General features: G+C 36.0%; 1 protein-coding gene across 4 annotated transcripts in view; it reads right to left on the bottom strand.

The window, feature by feature from the left end:
- The window catches only part of SORBS2 (sorbin and SH3 domain containing 2), a 148461-nt gene that overhangs the window by 124278 nt on the left and 3645 nt on the right, over positions 1-20538 (bottom strand). For all 4 annotated transcript variants that reach the window (XM_066185869.1, XM_066185870.1, XM_066185871.1 and 1 more), the window contains exon 2: positions 5350-5473. The gene's annotated coding sequence lies outside the window, so the exon portion shown is untranslated. The remainder of the gene's footprint in view (positions 1-5349; positions 5474-20538) is intronic.

Genomic DNA, 20538 nt, shown 5'->3' with positions numbered 1-20538 from the left:
GATACCTATCTAGAAAAATGTAAATTTTCTTGATGAATAATTTGGTTTTGCAACCTAACACTTGGCACATCTCACTACAGAAATCTAAGCACTCTAAGTCATTTGGATGAGGCTTCCTAGATCCCAGGAAGACAGATCAACATCATGCTGACCTGCCGCCTGTCACTTAAGTGTTCTGCTAGAAAACCACCATGCAGTCAGCTGCTACAAAGCAAGAAACTGTACAATTATTTTCAAGTCAGTGGATTTATGCTTATTCTATTTACATAAAGGAGGGAAATCCAGACAGGGGTGGAGAGGTCAGTGTATAGAAACCTTTGCACCAGTGTACACAAACCATGCAGGACTTAAAAGCTCAAAGTAATTCAAACAACCCGTTTGCAATACATCTATATGCCTTTTAAGAATTCAGATGTTTGCCTAGTTGTTTTTCAGCCTTTTGATTCCAAAGTTTTAGAGGTTTTTTTTGTTTGGTTGGTCTTGGTTTTGTTTTTAAAAAAGGTATTTGATAATAGCGCTTTTCAGAAATTTCACCCTCAAGTCAAAATTGAATTCCAGTTCAAATAGTAGATTAAAACTGTACATCTGCTCAATTTTAATAAAGAATCTTTCTTTTAATGCAAAGTCATTACTGCAAAAATGTTTTGTGTGAACATATTACTGAGGTATCGCTAAGAAGTGGTGAAACTTCAGCTTTAAACATTCAGCTGTTGCACTACAGGTAGGCTTTCAGGAAACTGCCTGCAGATAAAGTCCAGACACACTCTAAGGAAGATTTTTCAAAAACTTTCAACACCAGCTTAATTCTGCTTACAGAAGTCTAAGGTCATTTTTAAATACAGTTTTTGTCACAGGAAAAAGCAGAATCTTTTAGTACATTAGAATGTCTCCAGACTTTAAGCCATATCATCTAAATTTCTTGTTCAATGCACACATATGTCATATCCTTGTTTTTAACCAAGTCTTACACGAGTTTTATTCTCACTTTCAAACTATTACTTTGCGCTTGAGCTGTAACATTCCTAAAATCAGCCATCAGCCTCCCTTTTCAGTACTGGAAAGCTCTGCGCAGGACCCAGAAGGGAAGTAGGAATCAAAAGGTGATTTCACATATTTGGAGATCCAACAGGCTTCTCACTGCAAAGTTCCAAATGCCTTTATTTGACTAAACATCACTGTGGAAAGAGTAACTAGTTAATTGTGTATATTGAAGGCTATGAACTCTTGAAAAATTCTATCCACTGGTCAGAACTTGACTGTTCTGAAAGACTCAGTCTTATCAAGACAGAGGACTCATTCTCCAAATCAACTGTCCCTTTACATAAGTGACATATCTTACCTTCCCATTTGCACCTCTTCTGCTTCTTTCCCTCCCAGGAATTAAATAAGACACTAGTACCTTATTAGATACATAAACTGTTTATCTTGATTGTTCTTATTTCAACCGTTTTTGATTTTGGAGAAGAAATCCACTGCTTTCCAGAAGGTCCAGAGGCCTCACAGAGATTCAGGGTCACACATACAGTTCTGCTGCATTCAGCTGCACCTCACGTCTTAGCTCACTAGATCTACCAAGAAAAATCACACAAGTGAGAGAATCCTCTGCAGGTGCCTCAAGGAGCACTTTCAAAGTTGAGAGGCTACTTGCACAAAGGAACTTGGAGCTTGGACTTTCATCTTCAAAAGGCTGGAGCTGCTACTACATTTTTCACCTTTTGTTTTTGCACAGACTAGGGAAGATACACATGCTAAAAGTCTCCTTTGCACCAGGACAGTTCCTTTCTAAATGTATTTGTACTAAATGACTATTACAGGTAACCTTTCTGGGAAACAAGTCATTAGCAGTCTCAAGTATGGAAGGAGCCTAGGTGCCCAAGTCATGTCCAGCACTAAAGATGATACAGCAATAAACATTCTAACAGCATAAAAAAATTTAGGGACTAAAGTCACTAAGGAAGCATACCAATTCTTAAGACACTAATATTATGGAGAAAAATGCAGTCTTACAAGTATAAACAGATGATGCCTTATGCGAGCCACCTCGAAAGATTACTTAGGAAGAGAAGGTGCTTAAAAGCATGCTTTTCCTAATAAAGTACAAGCACACAAGTGGAGAGATGTTGGACCAGATGACCTCACTGTGCTTCCTTCCAACCCTATCCATTCTGTCGTCCTCTGGCTGAAAATGTGAATTCTCTGCCATGTATCATGCAACTTTATTCCCAAATCAGTACTCTTCAAACTTATGCACAAATTAGAATCAAACGAAACTCAATGCTTGGAGCAGAAGTAAAAATTATTCATTGTTTCATATGCAAAAGCACCTGCTTTTGACTTGCAACTATTGCTTTTATTTTTAAGATGGAAAATGAATACTTTTGAAGTCACAGAACATGGAAAACGGTTATCTAAAAGAAAGCGGTTTTCTTAGAAAAGTTAAGCAACCAAAAGCTTAGATATTATAGTTAAAATTATTAATTCTGACAAAAGATGCTGACTGCTGTACTTAAGTATTAATAAATTGATTAAGTTTAATCTCTTCCCCCAAACCACAGATAAATGATGATGAGCAGAGGCTACTGCAAGAAGCTGGGAATCCTGCCAGTTCCTGTTTCATTTGGATCAATCGAAAGGTTAAGCACAGCCTGAGCTTAAAAGCCAACAAAGAGGCATTGCAATTTTGTACTACTGCAGACACGAGATAACCAGGATGCCATAAAAATTGCAAACCACTAAAGCAGCTGGTCACATACAGAATCCCAACATAGAGTTTTTCCGGGGCTATATATTGCCATCTGAAAATACCACAAGGACAGGTAGCCTAGTGCAGATACAACTCACATGTCTCACATATGAATGTTCTCAGCATGTCCATTTTGGTACATCCCCAGTCTGTGGTTAATGTGAGGAAGAGATGGCTGCATGATGGCCTTTTACTCAGATTAACTTCCTCTATCACCAGGTCCTGATTTCAAGTTTTCGAAGCACCTTTTTCTTCTCCAGCATATTGCCACATATTAAATACGTGCAGTTTCACCATATTACTATGATCTGCTGATATGCTTAGATCATGGATGAGAACCTCATACAGAACAGTTCCAATAAAACTCCACTGTTACCAGTAAACGAACAAAAGACCACACCATGGAAGTAACATCATGACTAAACAGCACATTAATTTAAGGTCTTTCTTAGCACAAAGCTTTTAACAAGAAATCTAAGTTATGATGATCCTTTGTTTCTTAAGGTAACAGTTCAGTAATATCATATTTTGTTTGGATAACACTTACACTGGCAAAAAGAAAACATTTTCTGAGACACTTTGTCAAAATAATTCCATCATAAAATGTTTCTAGATATACCTGCCTCCTACCTTTCTATTTGACCTCACAAAGACAGTAAGGAAGGAACACAGTTGTGTAACCAAACTGTTCTAACTGAGCCTTTTTTTCTACACAAAAAGAGTTAGAAACAATGGTGTTAGGCCATCCCAGATTTAATGGGTTCCTTGGGATCATAAAATTAAGTAAAAATAAAAATTAAAATAAGGAAGTTTTTTGGGGTTGTTTTTTTTTTTTCTTCAATGTATTTGACACCCCTTTTGGGAAGTGAACAAAGGACACACTGTCAAAAGCAGAAACGTGCACAAAATGTTACCAGTTGTTCCCCACGAATGCTGAGGTATACTTATTCAAGGAGAGGAATTCCACTGCTCTCCTGAGATTTCCTCTCTTAAGCTGAATTTTGTGCCAAGTTCACTCAGTTAAAGTTTGGCTTGTGTTAGCATGCCAGATACAAGTTCCTCTAAGTCAGCCCTGTTGTTCACTCAAAAATTAAGTGCAAAATATACGGTAAATTCAAACCTACATGAATTATAAAATGACCATTAACAGACCATCTCTGGCCCTTACTTTGAACAGTTCAAGCACCGTTTTTAATTGAAAATAATTGGAACAGATTTTTGTCTATTATGCAGCCTATTTATGTGTAATTTCTCCTCCAGCTATGTTTTCTGACATGTTAAGGGGTCACATATTTCTAAATTGCTCAAACAGAATTGCAGCATGACCTTGGAGGTGTCTTAATTTCCTTCAGAAGCTTCAGTTTTTTGAGAAGTAATTCTGAGGTAACAAACTCTTTCTATACTAAAACCATTAATGTAAGACAAGTAAGATATTTTTTATGAAATCTAGACGCCTATTTCAGTTTTTCTTTTTTTATCCAAAAATAAGATGGAAAGCTTCTTACTAAAACTTAAATTAATTGGAAAGCCTCTCAACAGCTTTTATGTAAGGTGTTGATCTGTTTTGTTTGGGGTTTTTTTTCTATGAAAGGATAACTATTGCTTTACATTAAATATAATATTTTAAATATGCCACTGGATTTGTTTTTGACCTATTTTTTGAAATAAACGCATGTTAGGACTATAGCAAAGTCTGCAAAATTAACTGTACAGAACTAGGGTGTGCAGTATCTAAGCACACAGTAACTGTGGCAAGCAAAAGCATTGCAGCATAAGTGATTAGATGGACTGGGTATATATAGGGTGCCATCTAATGCCAGCCAACTGCTTAGAAAAACAACAGCATGGAGCAAAACGTTTTCCACTCTTCCAAGACCTTCTTCATTTTATTGCAATAAAGAATTAAAAAGAAGGTAGTGGACAAAATTGCTTTTGTTTGGGTCAAACTCAATGATTACTTCATAACCAAAGGAAAAAAATATTGTTTCAAGCTGTACAATCAAAACCCAAAGAAACTATAAGACATAAATACTTTTAATAGAACTGTTACAGAATTACATGATCAATTAAAGACTACTGATAAGTATGCTTACTGTCCCATGAAATAGGCACATCACCAAGAAAAAGAAAGTATTGTATTTAATAGTATCCACCTATTTTATCTAGAAGAGGTGAAACCAAAACTCAATGAAACATGAATGAATGTTGGGAAAGTTTATTTTTAAACTCTGACTTGAACCCGAATATACTTTGCAATACATTCTTAAGTTAGTTTATTAAACACAGAACATTCAAGCAGGTAAATCCAAGACAGAACAATCACAACTTTTGCTTTGAAACACTGAGAACAAAGATAGATAACTGATTAAACCCCATGTATACCGAAGTACCATACAGAATTATAGATACTATTCTGAAATTTATAAAAGTGGCACAGTAATGACAAATCTTTCACTTTGGAGATTAATCTTTGTATTTCATATACAGAATGTACAAGAACTACCAGCAAGCCATAGCTGGTTTTCTCTGAGCACTAATTAGAAACTCAAGAATGCAAGTCATAAGGGCAGGAAGAAAAACAAATCCTTAAGAAAAGTATGACTTACCAGACAGACGAGTTTAGCTGTGTCTCAAATGCAGCAGAAGAAATTTCTGTATATGTAGACCTTGTTTATTTAGCCCTTTATGAAGGTTTCTCTCAAGAAATTAATTTAACTCACATTCAAGAGTCTGCAAAAGAAAAAGAGAAAGAGTCTAAGCTGCTGACTTTTTTTTCTAAGAATATTTGAGCTATTTTCAGTAGTAATGGGCTTGCCTACTATCAAGAAAATGTAATACAGAACAAGCAGCCTCCCAACCCAAGCTAAAAAAAAATCAGGAAATCCATAGCAAAAAAACTTTGTTCTTTGTCCAATTTTTTATTTAAAGAAACAGAAGGAGCAGGGAACAACCACTGTTGATGGAAAAAAACAAACCAAACTACTTTTAAAAGGAAATCATGGACTTTGAAGATTATAACTTTTAGCTCAGACAATGAACTACCATATTTTTAATGCAAAGGACATCTTTTGAGTTTGGTTATGTCTGAAGATGTTTTGCCTTCTTTACACAAGGTTTCACCCGAGATGGGTCTAATTCTATTTGCACTGAAGTCCATCATATCTGACTAGTATACACATCCAAGGACAGGACAAATCAGTATACTAAGACTGAAGTTTGCATCTCAAGTTTCCAGTTTCAGCAACAGTACTGTTTTGGAAGCCTAGAGACCTGAAGCCACTGGCATTCCATCTTTTTTATTTTATTTTATTTTATTTTATTTTATTTATTTTTTTTTTTTTTTTGACCAGGGACATTCAGTGTCATGACAAATATCTCCCTGTCCTCCTCTGTCACATTGCCAACCAACCAATTTACATTTCCCAAAATGTAAAAATACTGGGAAACAGAAAGTATCAATACAAATTAATGACTCTAGGAAAAGACCCCAAACATCCTAATGGGTATATACAAGCTAATTACTTTGAAGTTTAGGAAAACACAGATAAACTGAGTGATTAAAAAATTATCATTGCCTAATTTTTTGCAGATTCTTCTGGTAGAGTGGTAAGCTTCCAACATATCCCTCTCTATAACTTCCCTCTATATATCTCAGCAATTCTTGGTTTTGCTTCCTCAGAAAAACTCCTCAAACAACATCAACAAAAATTTTATTACTTTTGTTCACGGAAACGTTATGAGACTTAAAGTTACTCTCACAGCTCAAAACCTAAAACAGGCTTGTGTGGTAAGATTGCAAGATGTTTCAATATCTGCTAAATTTTTGGTCACTTAAACACATTCATTTGATAACATTTTAAAATGCCATGGGACACATTAATTTCTGATTTATTAATGAACAGTAGCTGTTTAGAAGTTATATGGACACATGAAACAGGATGCCAGATACAAGCTATTTAGCAAACTGTTAAAAGAGTAAAGCAATGCTCATTATTATAAACAAACATGAAAAGCACATTTTCTCCTGAAGAGTTGCATAAAAACAACTAGCTATAGAACACTCAATAATGAAAAAGCTGCTAAATGTTAAAATATAGAGCAAATTCTTTCTATGTTAGCTCAAAAGCATCCTTTCCATTTGATCTCAGCTATTTTTAGTGTTACAGTAGTTAAAAGAAGCTACAACAAAACCCACAAACTCTAAATACCAACCTGTTAAATTAATCATTATTGCTATTTCATTCCTGATGTCTAGTTTAAGACCACCATTTTACCACAAAAAACTAGTTCAGCAAAGATAAAAAGGTCAGTTTATATCTGAGTTCATGAACAAAGCTATTTAAGGACTTTCAGATACTGTGTGAGTTATAGCCAGCTTGAGAGCTGTAATGGTCAGGTGGAACATGCAGTATAGTGTGTAAATAAATACAAGACCTGTATACCAGACCACTAGTGTCAGATTCTACATTACCTTGCCATCCATAATGCCTTCATCTGATGGTTACAAGCTAAATCAATAAATACCCACATGCTAAATACTAATACTACACAAACGCAAAACTAGAAGTATGTGTTAAAGTCATTATTAGCAGTATCAATCTACTACTGACATAATTTAATACACAACACTTTGCAGCTCAGCATTTCTTTTTAGAGGCATTTTCTCAGAAGACAGATTTACCATTAGCTGAGTCACCATCAGCACTTAAACCATTTTGATGCCTTGTTTCTTCACACACTCTCTGCAACTGTATTTGTGTAGGTAAATGACAGTTTACCTATTAGCATTTACTGAACAGGACATAAGCACTGTTTCGATATATAATAAGGTGCTTTAGGTACTGCATACAAACCAGATCATCTTTATCCACAGTAAACATGAGATGTCAGAAGTGTCACATATATCATCGAGGTCTCAAAGATAAACGTATATGTATGTTTATTAGTAAAAAAAATATGTCACTATTACCAAGACAGTCACCTTATGCTTTTCAGAGACTGACAATAATCTCTTTCATTGCTATCAGCAATAGGAAAATTAAGAATATAGTTTCTTTATATTTCCAGTGTGATTAGTGTGTTTAGATATTCCAGTATGATTAAAGAATTCAAACATGATCAAGAAGTATAGTTCACATTGCTGATGTAGGTACTTGGTGAAAGTCTCCAGTAGCTCCGTGGCCAGACACTACAGGACAGGCACTATAGAGATTTTCATAAACCAGAGGAAAAAATCTTGATAGGTAAGAGATACAGAAGGTTGTTCAAAATACTGAGAGACAAAATTTGCATGCCTGCTCCACTGCACAGATTCATACAAAGAAAGTCATGATTTTTCTAAGCCTCACCTTTCAAACACAATTGAGGCCCTGGAGCTTCACATGGAATGGCTGAAGGAGAATACTCCTTTTGAGAAGTGTCCCTGTAGATTTCAAGATATGCAGGTGAACACGGCACAGCCAGGTGTAATGACTCCTTTTCCTTGTATTATTCTATTTATGATTCCAATAATATATTTTAATATTAGTGCAATACCTTTGAGTAGTATGATAGTATGTCTAAATGAATTGCATGTTACCTGCCTCAGGAAGAAATGAAGAGTATGGATATGATTTCTTTCATTTGTTCATTTTTTGTTCTCCAAACAACCACATTTCTTGAATTTTATCTGAACTATGACAGATAACATTAAATGAATTTAATGTTCGAGATTGGAAGCAAAATGGATGTTCTCTGTTTTCAGAAGTCTCCCTTGGGAGTGTTCATCCATAGATCTGATCATCTCAATCTCTGAAATTAGTGTATTTTAGAGTGCAGGAAAAAAAAAATCGACAGAGGGAAAGCTATGGATCACATGCTTTGTCCTGGATTTCACCTATTCCCAAAAGTGGTTTGGACATATATGAACTTGATGGATCATACAAATAAGACTTTTTTCTTTACTGTTAGTGTGTTTTCAGTAACCTTCACTCCTGAAAAGCAATGGGGCTATGAAGAAGGGTGGCCATGCTCCTGGACAGGATGGAATACCTTGCTACACATAGGTCATATACAACATTATTTGTGGTTAATCCTATATAATATAAGTAAAAATGCATGGACGTGTTAACTGAACTTAGTGCCAGGGATGTCTTTACTCAAACAAAGTATCAAAGCAGCCTTCTGAATTTGTCATAGAAGAGTTCTACAGATAACATGCATTTGAAAGACATGGATCAAGACAACAAGAATCACACTCTCACGTCATTAACATGAACTGGTCTGAAAAATGGTGCATGTTTGACGAAGAGTTGACTCTGATGTTCTGCAGAACAACAGACCTGCATTCTCTTCAGAAGACACCAAATCTCTTAAGCCTATACTGAGTTCTCATTTTTGACTTTAGATTTATGTTAGCCTGAAACCCCTAGCTATTTTTTGTAAGACATTTTACAGTTATAATAAACAGCTGTTATAATTTTTAATGTTTAATAACACCATTATATCATATAGAATCCATTAAAATTATTATACCTTTAAATCAGTACCAAATAACTACATTAAAACATACTCTCAACTTTGAAATGAAATCACAGGCATTTAAACCCCTCCAACTATTGAAAGCATATTATCTAAATATTTAAAGCCTCTTAGTCATCTGTTAGAACCAATTACAATACTTTAGCCTATTCCACATAAATGGGTGCAAACCATGTAACTACTCTCATAATGATGTGAAAAATGACTACAGCCACTGCAGCTATCATTGTGAAACTGGCCCAACAGGATAACATGCCTGCCTATTTTTCTAGTAAAACTAACTTCCTCTGTTCCAAGAGCAAACAGTTAAAAATGAGCAGGAAAATAAATATGAAAAGGCCTTTTCAGGAAATGGGGAACAGAAGCTAATTGTTAATCTCACTCTTAATATACATTGCTAGGCCATTGTTCCAAGAACTTGGTACAAAGTTATTTGTCCTTCAGGCCTGTTTTCTGCTAAAATGTGCTTAACTCCTGTGTAAGACTGTGGGTTTTTTGGGGAGGGTGCTGAGGGCATTACAGGTTTTCCTAAAGACCTAAACATCAGAAATGTAAACAAGCTAGGACTCTCAACCTGTGACTTACCAATGCAAGTAACAGGGTCTTTCGAGCTCAAATGAAAAGTGGCAATTTTTAAAATACCCACTGTATGTATATATGCCGAAATTACTAAACATCTGTATGTCTTTTAACAGTTAGTTAAAATTCTCCTCCTGAACCAAGCAAGCAATGCCTTGCCTCAGTGAAACTACTTTGGTGACAGCTGTCCTGTACAGCCTTGTGTTTTATCAATCTTAAATCTGAGGCAAAAATATCCAGAAGATGTTCTCAGGTCTTTTCCACTCTTTATCAAAACCATGGAAGACGATGTTATGCTACCACGTTATTTTGAAAAACACTATACTGATGGACATTGAAACATCTGCCACGGATATGGAAAACCTGGATTAAACTTCCAGAAGGATTTACAGTCACATCTCCCACTTCCGTGGCACCATACCAAGTGTCAAGCTATTGTCTGGTCTTTTGAGGACACCGGCTCTCTTTCATAGAGTAATCACATACTTCATGTGGCTCACAAAGCAAGAACTTGACTCACTCTCATAAGCTTAAGAAAGAAAAAACTTACCTAGGAGAAAGGAAAGTTTGAGCAACTGCCTTGAGTTACTCTGAAATATTTACACCTGAACAATATACTCTGAAACACTAACACCTTCCCAGAGTTATCTATGGATAAAACTGCTCACTCCTCAAGGGAGAACTGCCATCACCAAGCTCTGGGGACATGATCCCGTGTGCAGCTTCCACTCTCAAGCTGCTGGTCCATGTAAGGAAAAAGAAATCCACAGAAGTAACACAAGTCCCAAATCCTTCCTTCCGCTTCAGAAAGACTTATGTTACAAAGCACACAAGGCCTAACGCCATTCTGCTTCGTCTTAAACCACCAGATTATGGCTAGGCCAGCTTTACACCTCCGCACTCTGTATTGAGCTTCTATTCCAATTACCATGAATAAATCCACAAGGGAGTTTAGGCTTCTCAATAATTAACACAATGGTTTCCTGCCAATTTGCTGAGCTGCCAGGCTAGTAATGAAAAAATAAGGGACCTATATGAAAAACAGTCCTTAGCTTTACCAATTAAGTAATTCTAATGTTTTCTGCTACTCATAGCACAGAAGGTAGGAAACAGCCGAGCTACTGCAACAGAAGCTTTCAGGCACTGAACCCTAGGGTGAATACTTGTCGCCTCAAATGAGTATAGAACTTCTCACAACAAGTCAAACAACAGCGTAGAGAACCATCTTTCCATCAGTGTTCCTTTAGTCAGTTTATTAATTTTACCACTATCATCCATTAACTGAAAACTAAAAAGATAACTCTTCAGCATTTTAGAACACAATACTACCAGAGTCTTGTGTTTTTCTGATTTCTCTTTTCCCCCATTAATCTGATTTCAAAGGCAATATCAGGTTTTCAGCCACCCGACATTTGTATTTATGTTTCCTACCTCTAATGGCAACATATGATATTGACGTAATAGAAACAACTGAAGTCAGGCAAAGCTCAGAAACACACCACTGCTTTGGCAAACTCTTTCTCTGCTGCTCAGTTTCACACAATCATGACAATTATCAGTCCTTCAGGCTGCAAAGAAGGTAGTTATTTCAAGAGCTCAGGTACATGACACCAGCAGACTGAACCTACTTGCGGCTACACTGCCTCCACCTTTGTCCACCTTCATGCTGCTTATCAGCAAAAAAAGGTGCTGCCAAAATGCCTGAGCCTACAACCCCCCCCCCCCTTTCTGCAGTATGATGTGGCACACTCAACAGGAAGCACCTAAAACAGAAAATTGATCCCCTTCCTGTTCAAATCTCTTTGTTCCAGAAGACCGTAATTTCCCCAAAGATCTGACAAGTCCTCATACTAGTACCTTGGAGGGAAAGAAACTCCAGGAAAGGTTTCCAGGAAGTTTTACAGCTCCTAAAGCACGATACCAACACCCCCCAGTGGATACTCTATACCCCACTTAGTCCTAGCCCAAATGGAGAATGGCTCAGGAGATCGGTGCTGAGCTTGTGTTTGTTTTGTCTTCTTGTTAACAGAGGCACATTATAATGTAGTCATCTATCATGCATTGCTTCAGCTAAGTGAAAATGAGAGGTCTTTCACAGTTTTTGTTTGGTGTTTGTGTTCTTTACAGGACTGTTAATTGCAGAACAGGCTATTAGTTTGAAACATTTGTTTGAGCTACATTCATGCTTTTCCTAGCTGAGGAAAGACAATTTGATGTTTGCTGTACCCAAGGCAATGCAGGATGTTACAGCTGTGCTGCCAGTTAACTGCTCTGTGTTGAATTATCTGTAGGTCAGAACTAATTTTTCAGCTAATAGAATTTGACCCTCGTTTAAGTGGCAAATAAAAGACAAGAAGAGCATAGTCACCATGGGTGACAGTACTAAGGATCTTTAGAAATTTCCTAATTCTACTCCATCAGTACGTCTTCACTGCTGATCAGTGAACAGCAGTAATAAAGAATTCAAAACTGCAGCCACATTTTCCACTGCAAACTTTCTCCCTGAATGGAAAAATGCTTCCACAAGGAACACAGTCTACAGACACAACCCTAAAACAAGACTTCTTTGCTATCTCTGCTTTTAGTAGCCAGTATGACTACACATTTAATGAGATGCAGTGTATACTCCTTAGGAAAATTAGGCCATTAAAGAGACCCCAATTCATTTGACAAAGGCAAGTGCCACCCAGAAAGGTGGAGAGAAAAGATTCTTAAAAATATTCTTAAACAGCAACAAAGTGAAAGCTGGAATAATATGACTATACATATTTTGCACATTGGGTAGAGGAAGGAGCACCTGTGTCATACCATAAATCTAAGGCGGTTGAAGTTGCCCAAAAGAAGGCTGGAAGAGGGGTTCTTGATACGTGAGAACTGGAAGTCAAAGGTAACATAATCTGAAGTAGATATCCTCTTTTGTATCCATGAAGTTTTACAGCTATTAGGCAGTTTCCTCTCTTTGAAAAATAAACACATGGAAAGGTGGATTTCCTTTCCTAGAAATTGTTTACTTCCTCAGAACTTTAACATCCTCTGTTTTTCAAATTCATTCACCTATTAGAAATAACAGCTCAAAAGACCCTTCTTTCCCCTTAAGGCTGCTTGCTGTTCATCAGCTTGATGAAATGACTGTTCAAAACAGAGAATTTCAATTTTAATCCTTAGACAATGATCACTACAAGCAACAACAGAGTAGTAACATTTGCACTTAATAAACCTGAAGGATGAAGTCAGTGACTTGTGGTATCTGCTGCTTCTTGAGTGGCTTGAAAGCTTTACATAAATGGAGAAACAAAACTGAGAAGCTGAAAGGTAAATTTTCCCTACAAAATTTATGCAGAATACCTAATCACATAGTTTTCTATCTTACTTCTCGAGAGAGAGGGTACAGATAAAAAAATTTGTCAAATTACAGCCTAGTATATAAAGACGTCAAAAATAGACAGCAGACATATTTTAGCAGAAGTTTAATGTGAAGTAATGTGTCCAAAAGCACATTAAACTGCTTGTGTTCTGTTTGCCCTGCCTTCTGCTTTGAACCCATTGACTTAAATTTAAGCTCAGGCACATTTGATTCCTACAGCAACTAAATAAATTGCTCATAAGGAGAACATTAGAAAAGCATTTGATGTTTTTCCTTCAGCCTTTACATTCTGATCAGCAAGGTGAAAAAAAAATTACATATGATTGATTGACAGTTATCTGGCGACTGGAGTTTGAAACCAGAGGGCAACAACAGAGGGGGGAAATCACTAATAGTTTTACATAGTGTCTGTACAGCTTTTGGTTATTTATAACAAAATCAGCTTACGATAGATGGGTGGCATGAACTAGAAACACGTGAGTGAAGATCAAAGTCTAAACTGTCCATAAGTTGAGCTGTTCAAATCATTTTAATAGTACTTTGAAAAAAGAGATAGCATTGAAATTTATAAATATATTAAAAAATCAAACCTCTATGCTAACTTTTATGCAATCCACACCTAAAAAGTCAACACACAAAACCTTTTTATGATGCCGTATTGAAACACTGCTGCCTTTGAAATGACAACACAAAGACATCTCTATTTCCTGATTCCTCCTCATTAAGTTAGTGACCGCTTACCCTGATTGTGATGGTGACATTTCAAACTCACAGGTGTGTCTCATATAGACAGCACAGAAAACTTAAGATTAAAAAAAATCACAACTGCATTGACCTCAGTTTGCAAATCTGGTTAGCATTTGCAGGATTCCAAGTTGAAATGCACAGCATAATTTGAACATAACTTCTTATGTTCAGCAAGTTTTAAGAGGTAGGACTATTTATCTAACAGAACCTCCCCAAAATACAGTAAAGTTTGTGCATATAAACAGGTGAAGCTAATTCCGGTAATAAATACATTGTAAATAAGGTTAGCAGATTCATTCAAGATGGTGCCAACCTTTTCAGGCCAGATCTTACTAATGATAGTAAGACTTAAATGCCTATGTAAGTAATGATAATCAAAAAATCATTATATCAAGGGACACAAATAAATACAAGTGCAACACTTTTTTTCATCTCTTATCTAAATCTTTCCAGTATTCTTCAAAAGAAATTTACAGTCACTTTGGGCTGAACCTAAAGCTAGACTAGCAAAAAGCTGGATGCTAAGGCCTTTTAAATGGTATTTTAAAAGCACACAGATTTACTGTAACTGCTTTTAATTAATTCAGGAAGTATTCCTACCATTGCATTCGAAGAGAGAAAACATCAATAAGAGCTTTCAAAAAAACCATAGTCTATCATTATTTCACTTGTGTCATTTTGCTAAATTCTTCTCTGCCCTCTTCCAACGAACCTTTAAATAAATTCTAAGCTCCTTGTTTAGAATGTGTCTTGGTGAAGAAAACACCCAGGTTTGAGGTAAGTCACAGACAAACAATTGCCTTGAAGTCATGTCCTTGCTTTTAAAAATATTATCCAGACTGGATTCTTACAAGGCCAAACTTGAATCATCATTTCAGCACTTAACAACTTAAGATTCTAATTTAGGGTTATGAGAAACAAGAAGTTAGATTTCACAGTTTTGTAAATGTAAGGGTAAAATTTCTACAATTGTTTATTGTACCCACCAAAAAGGGTAGAAGCCTCCGAGTATAGTTCCAAACTTATCCTTAAAAAAGTTAATTAAAAAATGACCTGCTTCTGGGCAAAGCAGAACTAAAAATCCTTTTAGCCCTTTAAGGAAGTGCTTAGTAAAAACTACCCACATGTCATCACTAGAGAAAATAAGTCCAGAATTCAACAGAAGTGGTTTATTTTATGAAGATTTAAATTACATATATTAATAGCTTGTTTTGACAATTTTAGGTATTGAATGTGAAATTGTTACAGCATTATCTACAATTAGTTCAGAAAAAAAACCCCATTTCTAATGAATATAAAGAGAAGCTGTTCCTAAACATACTGGAAGATAAAGTCCATAGAAGTCTACCTACTATATATACAATATTGAATATGACAGTAGAATTACACAGATTTGACAGCACTAAACACAAGAAAGCTTGCAATACAATTACTCTTTTAAGCCATGTTTGAACTCAAGCCACCTCCAAGCTCCAGCTCAGCTCATAATTTTAAAGCCAAGTAATAAACTGAGAAATGGACATTTTCCTTAAAGAAATTTGAAGCCCTTATACACTTGTGTATAAAGCAAAACATATTAAATATCCCATCAACATTCTAACAGATTTTGTCCCAGTTAAAACAAATGGGTGCAAAACCAAGGGACAGAAATTAGAGCTCCTTACCACCTGACCTCACCCTCAGAACTGCATTATTCCATTGCTGGTGCAGGACTGCCAGAGAGAATCCTATTTTCATGATGGGTAATCACATTGAAAATGTAAACTTCTAAAGCTTCATTTACAGTGCTTGTGAAGGGACAGGACTTTACCATTTGGGTCTCCCAAGAATAAAATAGAACATAAAGAATAAAACCACAGAAGGAGATCAATTTGTTTTCAAATCTGAAAATTTCGATTGGAATTACTATGTGTGCACAAGAAGACTAAAAAAAAAAAACAATTAAAAAATTAAATCTATAGCCTGACCTGGCACACTGTGTATAGGTTGGAAATTTGACTAGAATGCAAACATGACTTCTTGGGTTGTTTTTTTTTTTAAATAAACCCCCCCCAAAAAAACCCTTGAATGCTCAAGTATGTGAACTCCTCAAGGAACTGGTCCATGTTTCTTCACACCTGTTTCCCCTTCACTCTAAGCTTGTGTTGTAGCTTTTCCTGAGAGGACTGATTTCTCCACAGCACTTTTGAAATCTGATTTCTGATTTCTAATTTTTTTTTGGTCCCCCATAAGGAATGCTATTGTTTAAGCCTCTTGTCAACATACAATTTAACTACAGCATCTGAACCCATGGCTTTAAGTAACACATTCTGATCTGTGCAAAATGCACCCCATGAGACCAGTCTAATTTTTTTTCTTTGTAGCCACTGCAGCTGTCCTTGCCCCAGAATAGAGGGCACATATAGATGGCTCGTTGTCTTTTCACTGCAGCAGTTATATCTATCCTTCTCCTTTTCCCTTTCAAGCACTTTTGTAATTCTCTTCCTGTCACCTCTTGCAACTCCCAAAAATCTCTTCACAGTATCAAATTTTCCCACATACCTTTCATCCATTCATAAGAAGCAGTAATTTTTTATCATAAGAACGCTTCCCAAGTTCATCTACAAAGCTACTGTTTTCTTCTTCCTCAAACACCTTTTACATTTTCATTTCTGCTACAGGAAATCAAGAAACCACTGGTACTGTAGTCAAGCAGTGGTCAAAGCCACCTGTCAATAAACCTGCTTTTGAGTTTACCTTTGCATCAAGCCTGTTCCATCCTTTATGTTCAGCACCTATTGCAAAAAGACCTTGACCCTGATGAACTTTCGGCAGCTCTTACTGACATGTTTATTTTAATTTCTGTTCTTTATCTAAGAAGTGACTGACTTCAGAGAATTGTGTTTAAGATAATTACACCACTAAATATACCAAAAACAAATTCACACCCGAATTAATTTAGCATATCATCTCTGCAATTATTATTGCGTTGCTCATAAGAGGAGTATTTCCTCAAGCTGGAAGGCATCCTCCTACTGCTTTGTTTGTATTAATTACAACAGGTGCTGCCTTTCAAACAATCTTTGTAGAGTTTGCAGTTAAAAGTGTGTCCTGAATTTGGCCTTTGCTCAAGACCATAAATCAGTCATCTGTGAATCAAATGCCAATGGCAAAAACATATGAATGTGTAAATCTACAGCTATGCAAATAAGAAATTAAAAACCTCTCTCTTGTACATGTTTAAAAGTAGAATGATAATCTGCAAGGCTCAGATTACATGATCCGTATCAGTAAAGTGACCCTTATAGAAGAGGTCTCTTAAAAGACTTGAATTTGCCTGATTATCTGCATGTATGTCAAAACAAAGCCTTTGATTTGGTCTTTATTCTACTGTCAAACCTGTCAGCCTTTCGTTTTGCTCTCATACAGTAGCACTTCATTTGATTAGCCTCTTTTATATTTTACTTATTCAAAGTAAACCATTTGATTGCATCAGTCACACTGAAATAATTATTTCCTTCAGATTCCTAACAAATACAGATTTCTCCAGAAGAAAAACTGCAATTACCATGAATTTGATTATCTGGAGAATGTCACTGCTTAGAGTTGCCTGTTCATTAGAAATTCACTAGAAACGAAATTAAATTAAATTTGTGCTGACAACTGCTGTCTTCTGTCAGAATTTGCTTATTAAAATGTGTAATTGCGTAACTGGCTAGAAGGAGCAGTGTGACGTACCTGATCAATACATGAATTAAATAAAACATAACCAGTGTTTTGCACTGGCACCCCTTTGGGTTGCTACTGCTTGCTTTTCTTAGAAATCTTTACTATTAGTGGGAAGAAAGAAAATACAAGGTTGATGCCTAAATCAGACAATAACTGCGTAAGATTTTAACAAGTGCAAAGCACAAAATACCCAAAAGTCAGTAGTGTAACCTGGATGTTCAAAAGGGAATTATTTCTTGTATACTTCCCCTAGGCCAATCCCTAAAATTTAGGATTGTCTCACAAGCTGAAACAGTCTGAAATGCAAAATTCGCATGATGTTTACAAACAGCAGTTGAAATACCAAGACAAACTTGGGCCATCTAATCCATTAACCCACTCCTTGTGACAGTCCATGATGGCTGCGTTATTGGAGAGAGAAAAACATCCTGTGCTAGAGATTTACTAAATAACCTTCCTGAAATACAAGTTTTTGTAATTCTCACCAATCAATAATTGCCACATACCAAGTATTTACTCTTCCTTATTTATCATAGTTCAATGTACTAGAAAAGCTCTCAAAAGAACCAATAAGAGAATCTGAAGTTCTCAAATGAAAACAAAGTTCAGTAAGAAACAGGCATTTAGTACCTTACAAATGTCATTTTGCACCTGCTTGATGCCAACACATCGGATTACATTTACGTTTACATAAATGTTTACATGTTTATTTATGTTTAAAAATGAACATATTTTTATTTTATAATGGTGTTTAATTTTTATTAAGAAAAAATGAACATTAAAAGAAAAACAACAGTCAAAGCACCCAATTTATCTAACCCATGCTTTGATCTATTGTCTGAATCACTACTTTTCACTTGTAGTCACTTCAACTAGTGAAAATATTGTTCATGTGCACAGAGACCCTCTGTATGTAATTTCTAGTTCATGCATTTTTCAGACACCAGAATTGATCCAGATAGCTTAATCTTGGACAGCCTTCCCTACCCCACCATTTGCTAAAACTAAACTTTGACAAAGTATTAGTTTTTAGCAAATTAATCCCACAAAGATATATGTGGCTTTATTAAACATGATAGCACTCAAGGTACACTATGGTGATGAAGCTTTACATTCAAGCTGTGGTTAATCAGGAGTCCTCAGGCAACATGGCATCATGCTGACAAGAACACTCTGTGGCTGTCCTGCTCTTGACATAGTCCCTACCCCTCCTAATCACAGGCTACACCATCCAACCCTAAGCCTCTTAGGAAGGGTTACAGTCACCTTTCAGCCTTGCTGAAGTTGAACTGGGATTTCGCCTATTGGTGCTGCTCGATAAAAACCCAAAAAAACAACAAACAAACAAACCTACAAAACCCCAAAACAAAACAAAAACAAACAACAAAAACACTCCCCAAACAAACAAAAAACCCACAAACAGAAACCTAAAAAAAACTCAAACCAAAACAAAGCAAAAAATCCCCCAAAAAACCCACCAAAAATCAACAATACATTAAGAAACCACATCTTTGCTTTTAAACTGTTTGAAAAACACAAAGACCCTTCTACCTATTTTGACCTTCAGTCACAACTACTGATTTCTTACTAGCATAACCCATGATCCTACAACCAAACACAACGCTTAGAAATCAATGCATTTTACTGTTTTTATAAACTTCAATGAATCTGATTTTCAGCTGTGAGAACTGCAGTTACTGATTCCATTTCCATTTGGTTTCATCATGCATTCCTCCATATTCTTTTGGGTTCTGAAGAAGCAAAAAAAATAAAGCCACGATGCTTGTGGACAAATTTAGTTGATAAGCCACTACTGCTAAACTAAGGATAGCTTTAGGTACCTGTCAAACAGTTCAGTAGTACACCGCTTTAATACTTGTACATAAAATGCAAGACAAGTAGCCTTCAGAGAAGTAAGACCTTCATTATTCTAACTCTCAGCATTATTTAACAGCTGTTTTATGAAAAGGCCAATGAAAAAGTTTGGTGTATAGTTGGATCACAGTAATGATTGAGAGGAAGAATGTTTGCTTTTCCTTTTAGAGTGTTTTTCTCACTATTCTTTGAGACTCAGGACCTTGAGCATCACCTCTTCAAAAGTGCAATATGTTACTCAGGTTACTTAAGAACACAGAACCACATCTGTGCTATTCAATCCCCTGATGGTGGTTGGTGAGGTTTTTAAGGGTGGATGAGTCAGAACACTATCTGCATTCAGTACAGAAAGACCAAAAAAAAATCAACCTATTTAGGGAAAGAAGTTAGAAATAACAGAAGAAAAGGGTCCGCCTTTGGAATTTCCTACTTTACAGCAGCATTAGCTATGATGTATCACTGTTATGGAATAATACATCTGAACAGAAAAATACATTACATGGTTCAAAAACACTGAAATTGGAGTCCTAAAGTGTTGTCATCTACATGACAAGCATGCCTTTACTCAAAGATACATGTTGCCCTTTTAAGTACTTCTCTCCCTTTTCCCTCTCATACATGAACTATTCCATTACATCAATGCCTTTGAAAGTCTTTTTAGCTTTTGTTTTAGCTTTTAAATGTTAAGAAGCTTCATAATTTCAGAAAGGTCAGCTTTTGTCAAAACACTTCCATGAAAAGACACCAGACTATTTGAATAAAAATGAACACAGCATCTATGGCACAGTCTTTTCTCAAATAGGAAGCTACACGCTACATACAACAGTTAAGAGAGGAAATTCAGACTGGCAACAGTAACATGTTTAATCCAACAGGAAATAATGGCATGAGAAAGAACTGGTATCAGAACAGTAGGACACAACAACAAAGCATCCATTTGTACAATTCTAGTTTACAAACAAGTAGAAGTTGACAATTTTTATTTCTATTTTTGTGCAGACAG

This window comes from Chamaea fasciata, unplaced genomic scaffold, assembly GCF_029207755.1.
Source record: "Chamaea fasciata isolate MVZ Bird 193981 ecotype frontalis unplaced genomic scaffold, bChaFas1.0.hap1 SCAF_6, whole genome shotgun sequence".
In the NCBI taxonomy this organism is placed as follows: Eukaryota; Metazoa; Chordata; class Aves; order Passeriformes; family Sylviidae; genus Chamaea; species Chamaea fasciata.
This window is presented reverse-complemented; position numbering and strand designations above follow the sequence as displayed.